Source organism: Megachile rotundata, chromosome 2 (genome assembly GCF_050947335.1).
Source record: "Megachile rotundata isolate GNS110a chromosome 2, iyMegRotu1, whole genome shotgun sequence".
Classification (NCBI taxonomy): Eukaryota; Metazoa; Arthropoda; class Insecta; order Hymenoptera; family Megachilidae; genus Megachile; species Megachile rotundata.
Window position 1 is genome coordinate 7,696,907 of NC_134984.1, and position 17,784 is coordinate 7,714,690.

The following is a 17,784-nucleotide window of genomic DNA, read 5'->3' on the forward strand; positions in this document are numbered from 1 at the left end:
AGACCCGATATTGGTGTCGAAAAAATATTCGGACACTCAATATTACATAAAGTTTTTTCTTATTTATAGCGTATGTAACAACAAAATTATAATTTTAATATTAATTTAATATTTTGTGAGTATCCCTTTTTCTGATGACGTGTTGCAGACGTGTTGGCACGTTTGAAATTATTTTATTTAAATAATTTTGAGTAATGCGTTTCCACTCTTCCGTCAGCCGTATTTTTAATTCGTCTTTTGTTTTTATAGGGGTGGTCTTAACATTACGATCTAATAAGTCCCATAGATTTTCAATTGGATTTAAATCCGGTGATTGTGATGGAGGACGGAGCACTTTCGGATAAGCGTATAATAAATATTTCTGAGCTATTCTCGATTTGTGTTTCGGATCGTTATCCTGGTAGAACTTAAAACTATCGCGTACATCCATATTCGTTGCACTTTTTAATAAATTTGGCTTTAATATGTCTAAATATTTGTTCTTGTTCATAATACCTTCAATAAAAACCAGCACTTCGCACATTTCCGTTTTAAGTATTGAAAAGTAGAAGCTTAAACATATGTATTTATAGGTCTTGTGGGGTAAATGAACAAGGGATGACTCCTTAGGTAAAAAGAAGTAGAAGTTTCATTTAACAAAATTGACAGAAATGTGATTTTTTATATTTCTCGAAGACTTCATATGTGCTTTGTCATATCAATTTAAAATTATTAGTAATTTGTCAATTATTGGTGCATACATTTCGATGGTGATTTATTTATAGTGTAATAAATGCTTTGTAGCATTTATTTCTTATAATATAGACAACAATACTTCTATCAGTCCATTAGAAAATTATTTGCAATTCTATTGGAACGCCATAGCGAAAATTTGATTTTCATACGAGACACTGAATCGGTTCATAAATCTGCATTATACATTATTTACAATATATGCAAATTATACAAGATGATTTGCCGAAAATAACATTCGGTTACTGGATTGGACCGTACATTTCTCTGACGTTAATTTTATAGAAAATTGATAGAGAATATTTGTGCGAACGATTTTTTCAAATAATCGTATATATTGAAATGTAGATGAGCAGAAATTGGCAGTAGCTGATACACGAAACTATGTCGAGGGAATATAGTAAACAATCTTACTGGCACTATGCCAAATCGAATCTTCGATATAAGTCGTGGCGATGCGGATACGATAAATTAGTAAGTTTGGTATTTTTGTTCACAACACGTAGTAAAATCGTTGTCCTTAAGCGGCTAGTATATTTATGGAGCGCCTGAAAATTATTCATTATGCGCATCAGCTAAATATTTATGATAATACACCAAATTCCTTTAATACAATTTGTTTATACGCTACAAATCAGTATTTAAATAATATTGGCCGTAGTCAAAAATTCAAATTAATAAAAGCAAAAGGGTATATTTATTGCACTGCACTATGTTAAAGTATTATTAAGTTGGTCATCAAAGTAAAAATTGACATTTGTGACTAGACACGACGTAGTATCATTAAGAACAAGGGTACACAATCTTTCAATTTTATCTTTTAACCTATCAGTATATATCACTGTCTCAACATTAACTCTCAAAAATTCCTTTCGGTTGCTTTTGCTATTTTAACTGATTTTGCAACGACGATCACATATAACCTCACGACGTCCAATGTATATAATTTTTCTTATAAATTGTTACAACAGAAAGTAGAGTACTCTTTATACCGGTAAATAGTGCTATTTCACGGCAAGGGTTGAAGAACCCAGGCCACCACGAGTTTACTTTAAGACCGAGCTACCCTTAGTCTCACCAGTCTCGTTTGCAAGTAACCCTATTTCAGTGCCGTGACACGACAGTCACGGCTGCTTAACGCAATTGCTGCGAACCTTTTGAAGGCAACCGTTCTCTCTTTAACCCCCTTTTAACCCCTCACCTACGCCTTCTGTCTACCTTGCTCACTTCTTCGCCCCGACCCCAAACCATTCCGTAATTTACTCTTTCTGCAGCTTCTCATCATACCGTCCATTGCACCCCTTTGCGGCCCTGAATGCTTCAGGACACGCGGGAGGGTGAGGAAAGTCAGTCCCGTGACGTCACAGAACGTAGGGTCACCGCGTTGAAATTCAGGTCGACTCACCCCTTTATTAACCACCCTCTCGCCGCTCGCTCTTTCTCTCTCGCCCTACCTCTCTTCCGTTCTTTCGCTATATTTCTCCGTCTCTCCCTCTCGCAGCCACTTTACATGCACTCGAACGTTTCTAGCAAGCGTCAAGGATAAAAAAAAAAGAGGAGTAACCCTTCTATCTTTACAACCCTTTATCTTGTTTGTCTTACATGATGTGTTACGTAACGGTATTATTGATTATATCTTGGTAACAAGATAAGTTAGCAGATTCGGTCGAACAAGGCAAAAGCAAATATCGTGTATTTCCTTGTGGCGGTATAAGAAAAAAATGTACAGTAAAATTTTTTTCGGGTTAATTTAGGGAAAGTCAAGTTTACAGATCTGCTGTATTCCATTGTTGTTATTCTATTACCTTTACTCGATTGATATTTATTTGTAGAAATTTATGATAGGAATTTAGGAATTTAGGAATTTGGGAATTTAGGAATTTAGGAATTTAGGAATTTAGGAATTTAGGAATTTAGGAATTTAGGAATTTAGGAATTTAGGAATTTAGGAATTTAGGCATTTAGGAATTTAGGCATTTAGGCATTTAGGAATTTAGGAATTTAGGAATTTAGGAATTTAGGAATTTAGGAATTTAGGAATTTAGGAATTTAGGAATTTAGGAATTTAGGAATTCAGAAATATAAAAATTCAGGAATTCAGGAATGCAGGAATTCGGAAATTCGAAAATTCAGAAATTCAGGAATGCAGGAATTCGGAAATTCGGAAATTCAGAAATTCAGAAATTCAGAAATTCAGAAATTCAGAAATTCAGAAATTCAGAAATTCAGAAATTCAGAAATTCAGAAATTCAGGAATTCAGGAATTCAGGAACTCAGGAATTCAGGAACTCAGGAATTCAGGAATTCAGGAATTCAGGAATTCAGAAATTCAGGAATTCAGGAATTCAGGAATTCAGAAATTCAGAAATTCAGGAATTCAGAAATTCAGGAATTCAGAAATTCAGAAATTCAGAAATTCAGAAATTCAGAAATTCAGAAATACAGGAATTCGGGAATTCGGAAATTCGAAAATTCGAAAATTCAGAAATTCAGGAATTCAGAAATTAGAGAAACTGTGGATTTGTATTTATAATCTTGATAATGTAAAAGTTTGAATGCTTTTAAACTCCGACATTTAGGAATTTACAAAATTTGAATATTAAAAAATTTGGGGATGTGAAAATGCTAAAAGACTTGAAAAATCATCTTTTTACAGAAATCTCCTAAAAAATATTATGTAAAAAGAACGCTTGATTAAATATTTTAGGACGCTGTCGATAACAAGCGACAAATTCAAGAAAGAGGAAAGGCACATAACTACAACGGAAATAAAAGATAGTGCCCTTAAGTATTGTGGTTATTGTAATTTGCAAATTATGGCGAGTTTAACAAATAGTTTCTCTTTATCGTATTACTACGTACACGCAATTACCGAATAAACATCAACTATATATAATAAACAATAAGCATTTCCTCGTGATCTATTAATTAATAATAAGCAATTCCACATGCAGCTGAATAATAGCAAGTTGCTGAACAATAGTAAGCACAATAGCGGCAATAACAATTGCGTACATACATAACAATAGTACAGAATTATCAAGATAATTTTTTTGTTAAAAAGAAATTTACTTAAAATGTAAATTCGATCAAAATAATTATTTTACACAACCCAAGTATCAAATTTTTATAATTATATATAATATTGCATGCAGGTAGGTGTTTATATATGCAGGGTGTTTCGAAAGTGGTGGTACAACCGAAAAATGGGTAAATGAACATGGAAAAATAAAAAAAAAGCTCTTTCAATTTAATTTGGATATATAACTAAAAAATAGAAATAGTCGAACAGTTCTGAATGCCTATAACAGGGGTGGCCAAGTTCCTTGATAGTCGAAGCCATTTTTCAAAGTTTGAAATGTTTCGCGAGCCGCAATTTTCGATGGCGCAGTTTTTGATGAGTCATATTATTCTTAACTTGGACGGAAATGAAATTTGTTTCAACGTTGCACTTAGTCTTTCATATTTGTCGTCAATAATTTTGAAACTCATATGGAACGATAATAATTTTTAAAAATATAATAGCACAAAAATGAAAAGGGAACTTGGTACATTCATCGAGAGCCACAAATAATCCTTTAAAGAGCCGCATGTGGCTCGCGAGCCGCAGGTTGGCCACCCCTGGCCTATAAGATAACACTAGTGATTTGAAATGGCATATTGGAGCATTATGTTGAAAAATTGGTTCATATGACAATATGTCTCGTCTCATACGGTAAACTCATATCCTTAATATGTTCACTGTGTTACTCTACATATAAGAATCGTATCGTACTTTATTGAAAAAAGTTTTCTACTTTTTTTCACTGAATGGCATTAGCTTCCATATGGAGTTTATATTTCCGACATTTTTATTTTCATTTAAATAGGTAATAATCGAGTCATTAAAGCATAAACTAATAAAATAGCGTAAATACTGTGCTATGTAAACAATATTTATCCACTTTAAGATTTTGAATATATGGGGTGCTTTAACCAGTTAACTATGGCGATCTTTTTGCAAAGTGCGCACCAGTGTGTGTCGCGATAATCAAGCGATGACGAGTTAGCTCTCAAGAATTTATGCATCCATCTCAAATCATTTACACTTTTTATTTGTTTATTTCATTTCGTGTTGACCTCTAAACATTTTAAACATACTACAATTTACGAATATAATTTAGTTTTCGCTAAAATTACAATTTAAACATCAAGTTGTAACAAAATTTTACGCATGACGGATATAGTCGTCATGATACAAAATTCTGCCATATTTCCATGACGGACATAGTCGTCAAACACACTTAACTCGTTAATTCACTTAATCATCCTGTTATTAAACAGCACATGAATATTTGTGAACTTGAATATTTTCTGTGAAACCTTTTGCCTACAAAACGTATACATATCAATGTTTTCACTGATTGCATTTAACTTTCGAAAGAAATTCCATCGAATTTTTCATATAACATGAGTACCGTTCACAAATTATAATGAATGCAAAGGGAGAAATAACTGTTGATATCTGTGTATGTAATATCTTTGCAATTAGAAAACTTTATTGTAATTTGAGCAAAAATTTTAATTTGATCAAAAATATGGAAAAAGTTTAAAATATTAAGTGGTTTCGATTCAATGACTAGAGGCTGTAGAGTTGCGAACGATTGATCGGCAAATGTTTCGCCACTGACTTTGTGTGAAAATAGCTCTTTTTTTTAATAACGTTGTAAAAATATAAAACGTAACATTTGAAAGGAGATTTCAGAAGCTTTACAGACGTGTATAAGCTACAGAGAAGCAAGTTTTTCTTTTGCTTGAACAGCAGGGAAAATCAAACTCAATACAAAAATTCATCGCGTGATTGGTTGGTAACCTTTCTCGCCTACAAACTCTCTCTGAAAGTAACTTTTATAAAAGTAAAGTTATAAAATTACAAACATAACATTCGGAAGAGAATTTCAAGTGCTTCGAAATCATATGTAAGTTTCACGGGAACAAATTTAAAATTGTGAAATTAGTAAGAGAGGTTGAACTTCGTTTTGAGACACAAGTCTTTTTAACTTTTTTTGCATAATTGAATAGTATTCGACAAATATAGATAAAATACAACGAATTATTATTAATATAGATAAAATACAACGACTTCTTTATTTAACAACCTTTTAAATCTTATTTGACTTGATTGAAATTTGATTTGATTAGATTGTTACACTGACCTTTCAAAAGAATGAGTGTATACATAGTTAAAGGAAAGAACGTGCAAGGATTAAATCTTGAAATACAATCAATTTTTGAGAACAACGAATAGTCAAACAATCGAATATTAGTCAAACAATTTTCAGATACATATTGAACCCTCTGTTGGGGTTGCTAGAAATGTTGGAAATGAATTAATCGATTTTAAACTATTTACACAGATTTTTAGAATGCTGTTTTTAATTCTGAGACCAAAATTTAAAAACTCAATGTAAAAGACAAAAATTACGAAAGATATTTGACTTTTACTAAACATTGCTATATTTGTATTGAATTTATATTTCTGTGACAATTGTTTCGGAACTAATTTAACTCAACAGTTAAATATATTTTATATTGTGTGTGTGATGTACTCCTCTTGCATTTGTACCATACCAAGAGATATTGTATAGTGTTATATAGGATCAACAAATATTATTTGAGTAGTATATGCAACGTTACATCATCGTGAAATCATGCAATATGTACTGAATGTAACTTCTTGCTAGTAATAAACTATAACTTTTTAAACTCCTAATTTATTTTAGGTATTAGATAAATATTCAAACTACATTAAACATTTGAAAATGTCACGAAAGAACTATTTGGAAAACATATTAAGCGTTTTAAACATTAGCATGACGAAATTATATACATTTACATTAACATATCTTTCGTGTTCAAAACTTTGTTGTAACGTTTTACCACATTTTAAAGCGAACATATTTTGCTAAACGATTCAGTGAATGTTTCAGACAAATAGACAGATGGAATGAGAATAGAATGAGAACAGCTCAATTAACGGAATATTCTTCGTTATTGATAATTGCAATTCGCCATTTTTGTAGTAATGCAATTATTCTCTGCAATTATTAATCAAGCACCTGAAAGATCGGATTTGAGTCAGTGGGTTATAAACAAAACTAGAGCGAATCAAGGACTGTTTGGAATTTAATGTTTTAATGGAGATCAATACATAGTTTATTATTTGTGTTATATTTAAGTAACAACTATTGGAACATTATTTTTTATGAAACGACGGCTAAACTCCATTTAAGGACAGCATCTTTTTCAAATATTTTGTGTAATCAGATAATATTCGATGAATATACACGGAATACAACGATTCTGAATTTCGAAATTAAAAGGAGTTTCAAAATCTGATGCTCAAATAGGTACAAAGAACATTTAAGTATAGAAAAATACAAGTAGTAGTGATTAGACTAAATATTCAATGGTACTGAGAATATTTCCCGAGTTAATTCATATTTTTACATGACTTCAAAGATCAGTTACAAGATATTTGGTAAAAGAAACTACAATCGTGTCAGAAAAGAGGGTCATTGGCTGTTGAGAATGGTTTTAACTAAAGCGAGTGTCGCGTAGAAATCGAAAATCGTGAAATGATCATTATACTAATTGTAAAAGAACATGTTAATATCAGTAGTAGAATGTGTACTGTCTGAAAACTTACATAGGTTCTAATGCCGAGGGTTATAAAAGGCTATTAATCACAGTAGAGTTCAGATGGAAGTATAATTTACTTTGAGTTTGAGTTAGGTTATTGTCCAATTTTGATCAAATCATATTGGCGTCCTGTAAAAAAATGAATAAAGAGAAGAGGACAATGGATTCCATTGTAATTGCAATTTTCATGATGAATTTGCACTTCGACTGTGCGAATATTTATGGCGACAATTTTATCCCCGAAATAATATTGGCCTTATTGGCATTTTTAATGGACGCCGTCCGAGCACAGCATGTTACTAAATAATAAAATTCACCTAGTTATATTGGGATGAGCTATACAGTATTCTACTATTATGAAACTTTGACACTATATAGCTTTTCAACCAATAGATTCCAACATTCGAAATCATATTTTATCTATATTTACCGAATACTATCAAACTATGCACAAAAGTTAAAAAAAAAAAGTATTAAGGTGAAGTCTAATAATGAGAAAAATCATTGAAAATTGGTTGATTGCTAACGTTTGCTAAACTCTAATAAGGTTTACTAATGCTTTGTGCGCTATTATTTTCTTTCAGAGTTTATTACCCTTTAGTATCCTTTTGACATTGATTTAATATTTCTGTGAATGAAATCGCTTCAAACTTGATGGCGAAAAGAATTTGTCAACATATTTTTGGTCATTCAATCACCATTTAATTTCACCCTATAGAGGCAACATTTAGTTAATATTAGATTAATGCAATAGTCAAACCAAGACATTGGTATTATTATTTATTAGCCAATCTTTGATGCTGGAGAAACTAAACAAGAAACGAAATTCTGGTGACATGAGATAGCATTACAGTTTACTGTAATTTCATGATATTAAATTTAATATCTTTTTCATTGATTTAGAATAGCGAATTAATTGGTAGTTATGAAACACAATCTCACAAATTGACTTCGAGATTTTTGGTACATCGATCTTCTTGAAACAGAGTAAGTACAATTATAATAGACCTCAAAAGTAATAATTTTACAAACCCACAAGATAAATTCTTAATCTTAATCTAAATTTCGAAATTTCTAGGTCCCGAAGTATATCGCTAAATTGCTAACTCATTGGTAAATTTTGGAATCATCAAAAACTTCTACAAATTATTATACAAAGGCTCACTTCTTAATTAGTATTCTTTCTGTTGAAAAATCAAATTCTTAACTGTACATGCACGTAAAACTCGTTACGAAAAAAGAGAGTTATGGGACGTTTACATGTGTTGTGAAAACTCGAAGATTTATTCCAGAATGCTGAGCAAAACGACTGAAAGCATAGAATACGAAAAAATTCTCGCATACGAAATTACATCGTATTTATCTTTCTGAATGTAACATCAGATTATACTGAAACGTTGGAAAACAGCTATTTTGTTGCGAAGTGACGTTAACTGGTAGCGTAATCATAGAGGAAAAAAGTGAAATTTAATGCTAAATATATTGATGTATTTGCAACCACTTACTACAGTGCGTTACATAAATGACTTCCTTTATTTTTATTAATTTCAGTTTTCGACTCGAAACTATGGAAAATATTTAACCACTAACATGTACTATGTTAATTCGCAAAAATAAAATTATACGAACAAAAATTGACGTATTAATATATATATTCATCTCATTTGCATTGACACAAATTTTTAAGCGTTCCATAAAAATACCAATCATTGAAGAACAATTGTTTTATTCTTCTCCATGAGGCATTTTACTCTCTAATCTTTACAAACGAATTTTACAAATGTAAAGTAAAACAAGTGAAGGTAGCATAATGAATTTGATCACTTATGAAGGTCAATTAACGCCACATTAAAGAGAACATACCTTGGTATGTTTACGAAACGTCTGAAAGTCAGGTTTTATATAATCCAGCTTAATATTTACGTTGATACGTTATTTCTCTTTTACACAATTTATTGTTTATACAACCACGTTGCTATTTAAAGGATACTGACATTTTCCAACCAAGTGCTCAGATTATTGAAAACGCGAGGGTTTGCAATATTTATGAAACGTTTGAATATCTGGTTTTATAACTCCGTTAATATTTGCTGAACGTAGTGAGACTTCTGGGACGACTCGATCTGCATTTGTTCGTTTGTCTGTAGCACGTTAGAGGTCGCAATTTTTGGTCTCACTTGATATCTTGAGGTATTATTTCTTATTTATGTGATAATACTATTTCTTATTTTTCTAAATATTGTACAAAATTCAACTTATTCCAGAATAATACTAATATATTTTTCAAACCGTAATATCAGGGTTATTTAATTATATTAATATTTATTAGTAGTTCATATGATTGGCAGTAACAAATCGCGTATTAACCATAAAAAAGTTACTATTGTAACATTAACTTACTGATCCCTCGACTTCAATCATTAAAAAATAAACAAATTGTTATCCCCCTCATACATCTGAAAATATAAATATTTTTGACAAATTTTTCCTTTAATCTGAGACATGTTTTATGCATATGACTGTATAAGCTGTCATAGTTGGTATTAATATAAACATTAAGATAAAGTTTTTCATTTGAAATTTTGAAGATAAACTCGAGAGACACCCTTCTACTGCGTAGATTTTGGCGGTAATCTAACAACAAGAACCTGTTGTCATCGACGTTGATCGTCGTCGAATCGATAAAAAACCGCGTTTTTGTATTGTTTTCGATAATTTTTGATAATTAGAATTGTCTGGACCCACGTTAAAAGCTCTATAACTCATCGCTGACGACAACACTGGGTTCTCATTGACGTCAGTCGTCGTGAAGTCAAGAATAATCGTGTTTGATATCGTTTTCGACAGTTTCAGACACGTTTAATCGTTTGGGATGACTTAAAAGTCTCTGTATCTTATTCTTGTTCTACCTCTATATTTACAGCAGGTACTCTAAATTTTAAATGACACCTGGTAGATCCACTAGTTACGTTATCCTCTTGGCTTACAACATCGAGTCAGACTCGTGACGCACGTTACAGTTCAAATTTGACAAAACTAAATCATATTTGCATAAAAATCGAGTTTTGTGTATGATGCAAATTGCAGTTTGCATAATTAAAGATCCCTAGATCCAATATATACCTAACATTTCAACATTCTTTATTTACCTTAACGCTGCAATAATAATTAGCAGTTCCGACTGACGCACTGCGAAGAACTTGTAGCTCGAGGGGTTAATACATCTATTTTCTTTTACACAATTTCTTGTTTTCACACTAAAAAAGTAGTATGTAAGGAATGCTAATCATAATTTCCTACCAAAAGTTCAGTTTATCGAAAATATCAGGGGTTGGATTTATGCAATGCATTATATACATTTATTAGTAAATCATTAGATTTCAGAATATCTCGTAGCAAATGCGGAACATTTCAGTATACATCGAGTGACACCCTTCGTCTCTGTATATCTCTTTTAAAGCACGAGGGATGCCGTTGAAGCGAATATAATGAATTCAGTGGAGTTGTTGCTACATACACGTTGGCTATACCAATATGGTGAGTAAAATAAGATACGGATCAGTATTCAGGAGGGTCGATTTCACGGGGTGAAGAACGTAAACATTCATGTCGACCCAAATGCCGCTTTTGGTGGGCAAAATTTAATGGTTTTAGGATCGTGAAACTACCACAGAGCGATTAAACAGGCTATGTAGGGTAAAGCCGCATAATACGATACCCATTTCTTTAAAAAACCGTAACTCTGCATTAAGAACACTTTTATTAAAATTGGATGAGAATGGAATAGCTTAATAATAATCGTTTTGTGAACAATATAAAAAGATTTTTGTACAAGATTTTAAACAATATGTAAAGATTAAAGTTATTAGTCAGTCAGTGTTAGTTCTTCTGAGTTTCTACGTAAATCAGTTTTCAAGTACAATATTGAATATTTGTGAAAAATTATTAGTAAAAATTGCTCTTGGTCTGATATTACCATTACTGACCATTACATTTTATTGCATTTACAATACAAATTAATATTTTCTTGTTATTATGTTGTTAATTACATGTTTTTCCTTTATTTGAACAAATTATAATATAGATTTATGCTTTTGCTTTATGAAATTGATGAGTTGAAATATAAGAACGTAAATTCGTACACTTCATTAAGAGGTGATAACAAAAATTCGAAATCAATGGACTACTGTTGTAATTCGATATCACATACAGTTCTAGCTTAATTCGTATAATTTTTTAGCATATTCCACAAATAAAAATGAGACAACACGTTTGTATGAACATAAGCTCGTGAATGACTTAAATTTTTGATCAATAAATCACTTTATTTATTATTTTTAATAAGATTAATGTCTTACTGATGGTCTATTTACTTTATAGAGCTAAAACAACCTTGCTTCGCTTGAAGACTCAGTACCCTGGTTTCAAACTTATTTATCATCTTGTAATTACTTTTGATACCGCGGCATATCGCAAATGTCATCTTGTACGTCAGATATACGGTACTTAACATATCAAAGACACATGCATCAACGGCAGAGAGTAACTATACCGACTACGTGCAATATTAATTTCCTGCATATTAAACGGCGCATTTCGTAACACAGAAAGTCTCACATGAATTAACAACATAAAGGTACCATGAAATAGTATTTTCGACATGACTTAAAGCTTGAAATTTGATGAACATAATTCCACAAACTTTTAATATTTTTAACAGAAAATGACTGGTTGCCAGTTATAATAAATAATGGTCAATTTTAAAACAAAAAAAATATAATTTTCTCATCAAAATTGTAAGTTCAAATTAAAATTATAAGTTGACTTTATTTTTAGCTGGTTTATTGTTATGGATAATATTATTGTATATTATAATACTATAAACAGTGTAAACGTACACCTACAATTTAAAACGATATGATCACATAAAAATATCAGAATATCGCTCTTATACGTTTTGGATGTGAGTTTTCAGACTTTGTGAAAATGTCTACCTATCATCAATATTTCATCAATTTCAACATTTCAATATGTAATTCGATATTTTCGATATAAAATAATTCTCCATTACAAAATGCCGATTCTTCATTAATATTATCACTGAATAAATATTGTAATACTTTTCATTACTGTATAAAAATCAATTAAATTAAAAAATATTGAGCGTACATTTTGTAAGTACAGAAAGTATGTAAATATATAAAAAGCAACTATTATATATTATTTTCTTTTAACAGATCTTGGATCGAGAGAATTTGGATTCATGGAAAAAGAGTGAATACACAAATAAACACTTCAAACAAATTACAGTAAAAATGAATTACTGAAGACCAATGCATGAAAAATATCACGAGATGTAAATTTGTTTAAAAGAATTAATTTTGTAAATATGTGAGAATGTACATATAGGAAAACTGCGTAGTTGAAATAAGTCGTTTTAATTATGATTAGGATGAAATAAAGTTAATCTACCATGAATCTTTTTCCAGGTATAAATGCGAAATTGGGAAATACGAAGACAGTTTCAGATTAAGTAAGTAGGTTACGAGGAAATAAAAGGAAAAACAGAAAAGAGGGGAAATAAGATTGATCGAGGGGTGCGAGAAATACAGGATATCCGCAAAAATTTGAACCAAATTGACGTACCATATTAATGGCGTCATTTAGGTGGAGAAAGCTTATAAGTACGAACCTATGTCCGAAAATGCTGTTAGACCTCTAAGCATCCAAAGATTTACGAGCAATACTTGATGCCACCATATTTCTTTTCACGGAACAACAGAACGATTGATTTATGGGATAGTAATAGGAAGACGGAAAAAAATTTTGAGATGTATTCAAAATGTCTTTACAATTAATGGTTAATGAAATTCATAGATTAAGGGATATATAGGGTGGCTCACCACATTTTGCCATCTAGATTTGCGTCATTATTATTACTCATAGCAAACAATGTTTTAGACGAAGTTGAGTGGTTTTGAGAGGGGCATATGTTGGTCGTATATTTTTTTTGTAGGTGGACGTGTAAAGGACATATGAAGGTCATAAATGTTTTTTTAAATGGAATCATATATTTTTTATTGCATCAGCTGATACTCCTTCATATTCTTTACAAAAAAGTATTAATCTATTTATGTGAAAAAATTATTAGTTTAAGAGATATTTTAATTTTAATGTATATTTACAGAAAAGGTTCAATGTGGCGACCATTTGCATCAGAACTCTTTCTGAATCGAGAAATTAATGACTTACTTACATTCCATAGTGTATAATCTTTCTGCATGTGTAGCACTTTTCCCAGCTTCAAAATAAACTGATAACATCTCTATCTTTTCTTCTTTAGAATACTTCATTATGAAGTGATAATTCACCGTATTGTTGTATTCACCGTATTAGAAACGTAACAGAGACTAAATTTCACTGTTACTACGTAACAAATAAAAACAAAAACTCACAATTTGTTTGATGACATGTGACCTCTCAAAGCATGTTGAAAAACATTTGCTGTTCAGTTAGGGCAATTCATAATATTGATCAGAAAGTCACGATTTCCTAATAAATTAGAATTAAAATATCTCCTAAACTAATGATTTTTTCACATAAATAGATTAATACTTTTTTTGTAAAAAATATGAAGGAGTATCAGTTGATGCAATAAAAAATATATAATTCCATTTAAAAATAACATTAATGACCTTCATATATCCTTTATACGTCCACCTACAAAAATAATATACCACCAGCATATGTCCCTCTCAAAACCATTCAACTTCATTTAAAACATTGTTTGCTATGAGTAATACTAATGACGTAAATCTAAATGGCAAACTGTGGTGAGCCACCCTGCACATTTTAATTTAGAATAAAAAGAATGATTTCTAAACTCGTGAGTTCTGTATGATTAGTTATTTTTTAAAATAAATATTAGTGAATCGTCGACGCTTATATATCGTAATCATTGATTAAATTATATTCAAAAAGAGTTATACCTGAACTTTTGTTAGCAGAACTGGGGTTGTTAATCGTATCTATATTATACATACACACTTTACTCGTTGGAGGACCTGGCCCCCCAAATCCCCCTATTGGTTCAGGATGCAAGTGCACAGTATGTTGGAAAAGTAACAGAACTTTTTAAATTTAAGGAAAACTATTAGCGTCATCTATTAAAGCACTATGTTATCTGAAAACGGTATACCTCCCCTATAAAACACAACAATCATTATCGAAATCGAGCAACGAATTGTTGACTTATAGCGTTTAATACGACAGAACCTTTCGTCACGATATTACAAAATCACGGACAAGTGCAACAAATTGCTCGAGTTAAATATTGCGAGGATCTTATCAAAACAGCCAGACGGAACTGTAAATTCCTAGAATCAATTGTAACTAGTGATGAGACTTGGTGCTTCAAGTATGAACCTCAAACAAAGCCCTAAAGTGCTACGTGGAAATCTCCAGGCTCTCTAAAATAAAAAAAATTGCGATTCCAGAAGTCCCGAGAGAAGACAATGTTAATTTGCTTTTACGATTCTAAAGGAATTATACTTCAGAAATTCGTTCCACCGGAACAAAATGTTAATGGCGAATATTATCTGGGTGTTGTGGAACGTTTGTGGAAGAGGATTATTCGTGTGCAGCCCGAATATCGAGCGCCGGGAAATTGGTTTCTGTTGCATGATAACGCACCATGTCACAGAACTGTCGTTGTTCGTGAATTTTTGGCGAAAAAACAGATATGTGTGCTCCAACATCCTCCAAATTCGCCTAACTTATCTCCATGTGATTACTTCCTTTTTCCAAAACTGAAATTAGCTATCAAAGGAATGTTTTATGACACTGTTACACAAGTCCAAGCAGCTGTGATAAGGGTGTTTGAAACGATTCCGCAAAACGACATAAAAAAATCACCCTCTATATACTTGTACTTTAATACATAGACTGGGTATAATAACAGTAGCTACGTTTATTTATTTATTAATCACATTAATATAATCCGTTTATTATATTAATCCTCTCGTAATCAAATTAATCCTTCTCAAGAAATTCTAATTAATTTGCTGATCATAGATTTCGATGTACCTCCGTTTTGCGTCTTTTTAACAAAACCAATAAGATATAATCCGTTCACGGTGTTTTGAAAATAATAATACATCTCTCTAATAATTACCTGATATCGATCAATAAATGTTTGAATACCTCAGCGTGCGAATATTAATACGAGTTGCTGTATAATTTAATGTTTACCAAACGAAGCGGAATCTCATAAATATGCATAAATTCCTTTCAACTATGATAACGTTTTAAAATTATCCATGTGCGATGTAATCCGCGATTAAAGCTGAAAAAGATTGTTAAAAATCTTTATGACCCGTTAACGACCGATTGCACCGTTATTCAACAAATTTCGAAGAAACAAAAGCAGATTCTCTTCTTAAAATAAACAATTGAAAATGATCAGTTTAAGATCCCTCTCGCAGAAAAGAAAATATATAGTAACTGCATCGTCCAAACACTGTAATGTCAGCTAAGATCTCGTTGTATCATCGTCTTATTTACTGAGTACACAATATAAAACATGAGCATTTATGAAATGTGCATTACAACGCAGTCGGATACATCAGTGACCCTTTCTCCTGCCAGCTGTTTATTTTTATGAACGATGCAGATTCTTTTTGCTCGTTCGAAAAACACGGTTGCAACCGAAATACATCAACACGTTTGCTGTGCTACCGAGGTCAAACCAAAATAAACTTTCTTGGCGCGAAAAGTTTGCCACGTATCATATCTCCGTATCATTTTACATTATACAACTGCCTGTGCATCGGGAACTATTGAATCAATAATTCAAAGTGCATTATATAAAAACGTTATACATATATAATTTAGTGTAGAAATTGAATTGATAATGAAGAAATCCAAAGTGAACACAAGTGACAATATGATAGTATAAGGTGTTCCGAGTTGCTCGGAATATAATCAGCATAATATTTATGGGTGTTTTGTCAAACCTTCACTCTTGTAATTTCAACCGGATTTTTAAGACCACATGAACGTCTCCACAGCTTGACGTTCTTAACTATTGACAATAGCCTTTTAACAGGCCAGAAAAGCACATCTTTCTAACGCCAATATATCTTTCTTTAAAGAAGTTTATTTCCATGGTCCTAAACTGTGCACCCCTGCTGTGTGCAGTGTTTACGAAAATCCTTGCATACTCGGCGGACCAGGCACTCTGACTCGGTCATTCAACAGTCTCGCAATGTGTCCCATTACTTAGTTCTTTTGAATGACCCAAATCACTTAACTGTTTGGGTCACCTTATTAACGAAACGTTATTTACAACCCTGAAGTGAAGGCTAAAATCTTACAATCTCATTCGTTGAACCATCTCACCAATCACTGTTTTTTACAAATAACAATCTGTCCTGATTGGTCCTTTTTGGCAACGCCTTCACGTCCTGAACTTCCTTCCTTGCTTTCTTTTCTGACTGTTTAGAGGCAACTAGTCAGTCTTAGATTAGCTTTGTAACTATCACCTACAACAATACACAACAACCATTACAACTATTGGGATGATGATCTACATCCTTCAATGACCTGGGCACACCAGTGTGGAGGACTCTGAGCTACTCTATAAATTCTACTCTATAATACTAACTTAAATACTAACTTAAATACTAACTAAAAATATTCCACTACTGTAACAAGTTCTGGAAACGCCATGGGTCGACGAAGATTTACAACCTTCATAAATAACTATAAATAGTTTATATTTTACCCATCGCGCGAACATAAGGTATGAGAGTACATTTGTTAATCTCTTGCCGTATAATTTATTTGCCAGATGCGCCAGTAAAAACTAACTATTCGTAGCTATAATGTTAAAACAGACAGAGAAAATTACGATGTCGTGAGTACTTTATATTCAGCGATCATTAATTATGCAAGTTATAATTGGACCTAAATTTCATGTTGTACAGTAATCAAAATTTGAGTAACATTTGTCACATTTGAGTTTTAAGTGCGTCACTAGTAAAACTCGTCAAAGTACGGCAAGAGGTTAATCACCATTGTTTGCTTATACGATTTTGAAAATCTGACTTTTGGTAGAAAAACAATCTTTTTAAAACTTGTGTTTGATGGAGTAACGATGGGGATGAACTTTCTGATTGGCAGACTCTTATTTTGTTGATTGGTAGGCGATCATCTTTTTTGTTATTTGTTAGACGAATTCACGTCTCCAACGTAACCCTCAGTTACTACAAGTGACATGTGCGAGAAGTTCCCAAAGTCCTTATTTTGGTTCCAATACCCACGATCTTTCTTCACCAGTTACAAATGTTAGATTTAGAGTTATCACCAAGG

At 31.8% G+C, this 17,784-nt stretch overlaps 1 protein-coding gene and 2 long non-coding RNA genes across 12 annotated transcripts in view; 2 read left to right on the forward strand and 1 right to left on the reverse strand.

The window, feature by feature from the left end:
* Positions 1-17,784, reverse strand: part of LOC100877791 (uncharacterized) — a 412,529-nt gene that overhangs the window by 168,242 nt on the left and 226,503 nt on the right. The gene's annotated exons all lie outside the window — the stretch shown is intronic.
* The window catches only part of LOC143266046 (uncharacterized), a 159,620-nt gene that overhangs the window by 80,979 nt on the left and 60,857 nt on the right, over positions 1-17,784 (forward strand). The window lies entirely within an intron of this gene.
* Positions 10,788-13,393, forward strand: LOC143266049 (uncharacterized). The gene is made up of 3 exons (XR_013041053.1): positions 10,788-10,950; positions 12,651-12,804; positions 12,903-13,393. It is a non-coding gene; the product is annotated as an uncharacterized LOC143266049 (long non-coding RNA).